Consider the following 3,819-nt stretch of genomic DNA (forward strand, 5'->3'; position numbering starts at 1 on the left):
GAGCCCCCGGCTGCCTTAAGTCTGCGGGAGGCGGCTGCGGCTCGGGGTGGGAGGAGAGGGGAACCCAGAAAGCGGGCGGAAGGATGCTGGGGTTCTCCATGTGGAAAAGGCACCCGTTTGACTTCATTATTCACCTCGGAGAGAGACCCGCCTGCGTCCATCCTTTGTGGGTTTCGATAAGCTCAGAGACCTGCTCTGCTCTTCCCTGTGTCCTGCTGCTGCTCCCCGTATCCTGAGTAAGAGCCTGCGCAAGTTCAGCTACTTGGCTGCCTGAAGTCAAGCAGCGAGTGAAGTGCCCGGTTTAGAAATACATCAACGTCTAAAACCCACCTGCTTCCATTCTCACATAGTCTCTCCTATGGTCTGCTAAATCTCGCCCTGCCTTCAAAGACCCTGGAAGCTTCCTCCCCGAGAAAGGCCACCCAGCCTGCCCCACCACCCACACTTTCTCACTGGAGTGATGCATGCAGGGCCATCTTGATGATGAAATAAGGGATACCCATGTGAATGATTAAATGGACCAAAACACCTAAGAGCATTTTTGTTGTATTCCTAATAGCTTCCACCGATGAATTAAATTCAATCTGCTTAAGAAAATTTTATGCTGCTGAATACTAAGCACAGACTTTGGTGGGGCACTCTACAAAAGTCCCAGGAAGCACAACATGAATCTACAGATTTATCCTGGCATTCTCTGAAATGCAGTGGAAAATTCATTACTGAGACACCAGAAGCATTTAATACAATATATTTGAAAGCAGCAGCCTGCGGCACACAAAAAGGCACACAGAGGCCCCTGGGGTGAAGAAAAAAGTATGTGGAGGAGCCACAGAAGCAAAGCAAGGTGAACCTGGGGCACAGAGTAATTGAATTCTCCCCAGAGAGGAGCAACCCAGCCTGTCTTTCCCAACCACTTTCCCACATGCACTATGGGGACCTTATCTCCTTCCACAGTACGTAGGAAGGTCTCGAAATCAAGAAATACCGAGCTAGAGCTGCGAGGCCAAAGCATGAGCTACGAAGGGACACTAGAGGTCCTTCTGCACCGAAGTATAAACTAACGCCTCCTCCTTGGGAGGAAAAACTGTGCTCCAAGCAGAGGCAAGGGCACTCGCCTCCCGTTTGGCACAGAAATGAAGAGATTCGAGGGGAGGAAAGGAAACACTTTGATCTCCTTCTTCCTTTTCGGAGCTACATTTTTCCTCCTGCCAGGTGGACTGCTGACAGTGACTTCATGTCAGAAAAGCTTGCTCTGGTAAGCTACTGCAGGTTTCTTAAACACCCTGCAGTTCTCTGCCCAAGAGGTATCAGGGCTTGTGATAGTCTGACCAAAAGGAATCTGGGGGCCCGTGAGGGAGATGCCTGGCAGGAGGCAGAGGAAAGAGGTGAACCGTGCAAAATGGTTTTCATAGCTAGAACTGGGTTTGACAGATGTGTCCATCTGTACTTTGGCCATTTCACCCCTTTTCATCACTTCTGTAGTGACTTACCCATACAAAAAACCCAAACAAACCCAAAAGCCGCATGTGTCAAACACCTCGAGTTTGGCATAGTGCTTGCTCATGAGGGTGCCCTTCTCCCAGGAGAACAGCACGGAGCAGTTCCAGGGTGAGGGGGATGGAGAAATCCAAGGAAATGTATGCAGATGCCATGATGTCCCAGGAGGAATATCCCGTGGTGGGCCCCAGGGAGCCGAGGAAGAGTGCGGCAGAAGCCCATTCCCACAGTGTCAGCAGCTGAACAGGCATGAGCGGGTCAATCCCTCCAGAGCAGATTTGGGAGCTGCAGCCCCTCTCAGCTGGCCTGTCTGACTCACGGCTCCCAGCTGCTCTGCATGAGAAGGGACAGGGTGACCCGGGGGCCACCCAGGGCTCAGCCACTGGCGATCCATACCGGGCAGTGCCCCATCCCCAGTTTCACAGCGAGGGACACGGACTCCCTCCGTCCTTCTCCACTCCGGAGTGCCAAAGCAGCGCCCACCGTGCAGGCCCCGGCAGTACCAGGGCTAAGCATCGCCTCGGCCTGGACTGCCCCGCACGAGATGAAGTCCCCGCAGGCGCAGCCGGGCCCCAGGGGAGGGAACGAGCGCAAGGGCAGAAAAGAGCACTCTGTGCCACCCCGCCGCCCCACCACCCTCGGCCCGAGGGGTTTAACAACACCACGATGCTTTGGGGCGCTGCACTTCCAGGGCACTGTCCTGACAGACTCAAACAGCATCGCCCAGCGCTGCCCGAGGAATATTCCCAGTTTCTGCTGGTGGCAACAGCCCCCCGCCCTCAGCCCCTCGGGAACCCCTCAGGAGCCATCCTGGGGCAGGTGCCACAAGCCAAGGTGAAAGAAGGCAGCGGGCAACAACTTTGCCCCAAGAAAGCTGGGGCAACTTTCTTGCCCCAAAAGAAACCGGGCAGCTCTCCTTCCCTCTCTCCTCCCCTCTCTACATCATTTTTCCCACTGTTAAAACATCTCCCCTCCTTTCAGTTTATACTTTTGTTCAATGATGCAAGCAATCAGCACAGCTATTATTTCAGAAAAGAAACTAGTCTCACACGTGGACAAAATCCTTAAGCTACAGAGCAGGGGAGGAAACCAAGACTCCAAATCCTCACTAATTGTGATGATCTGGCTTTCGCTAATTTACAGGATTAACTCACTCCTCTAATAGTCCACAGATTTCTTCCTCACATCACAGTTGAGTCATGGGGTTTTCATACTCATAGGATAAGCCTACTTAGCTCTTTTCAGTCCATGGGATACCCTTTACCTCTTTCTTCCCTTGGTCACCCCAGTATCATGAAGGGGAAAAGTAATGATTCTAAGGTCATTAAGCCATGCATAAAAATGCCGTAAGAGATCAAATCACACCAGAGTAATGCAAAAAAGAAACCCCTCCTACAGTTCACATAGACTTCAGTTTCCCCTCTTGATGATATTAGAGAATCAGTATACAACTGGGCTGTTAGTTGAGGGGGCGGACAGGAGGAATGAAATACAAATAGCCAACTCCTGTAATATACAAATTGAATGATCAAACAATCATGGCAAAATGTCAGCCGATGACATACACTGACTTTAGTAGGGTCATATCTAATTATTAGTGATGTGGTTTAAAAAGGCTTTTAGTCAGAGGAAAGCTACTTCAGAGATAACAACTAATGCATGGGGGATGAGGGCAACAGAGATAATTAAGCAGGGATATAATTTCAGTGCCAATGAATTTGTTTGACAATCTGTTTCTTGGCCCAGTCAAACAAACTTTGGAAATAAAATTCCTGCACTTTCAGTCTACAGTCTCACTATAGAGTTACTTTGTTGTTAGAGTCCAGGTCACACAATGAAAAAAAACCATCAGTGCAAGAGTTTGCACACATTTGTTCAGCATTGCCATTCACCAGCTCCCAGTAATAGGAACAAAGTTGTCTACTATGTTCAGGGAGCCATCACACTCAAATGTGGATCTCATACATTCAGTGACTGAACTGCTATTGAAACATAAGCCATCCAAAAATTTCTGGACCAAAACCTAACTGCACAAAGGCAAAATACCTCCTGCATTAGGTTATCTCGTACCGAATTGTGTGTGGTCACATAAGAACACAGTACTAGAAGAGGCAATATACAAATCTCCTTTTCTTTTGTTGCTAAGATGCTTTGGCAAAATAGGTCTGGCTCTAGGAAGCATGGCATAATTATAGAAGACACCTGTTAGTCTACAGATGGAGCAAGTAACTCGATTTCTGTACCTTGCATTATATGCTTTAGAAGCTGCTTAAATTACACTGGCACTGTTGTAGCAATCATTAACATTTTGGCTTTATCCTG

Source organism: Pygoscelis adeliae, unplaced genomic scaffold (genome assembly GCF_000699105.1).
Source record: "Pygoscelis adeliae isolate BGI_AS28 unplaced genomic scaffold, ASM69910v1 Scaffold67, whole genome shotgun sequence".
NCBI classification, from domain to species: Eukaryota; Metazoa; Chordata; class Aves; order Sphenisciformes; family Spheniscidae; genus Pygoscelis; species Pygoscelis adeliae.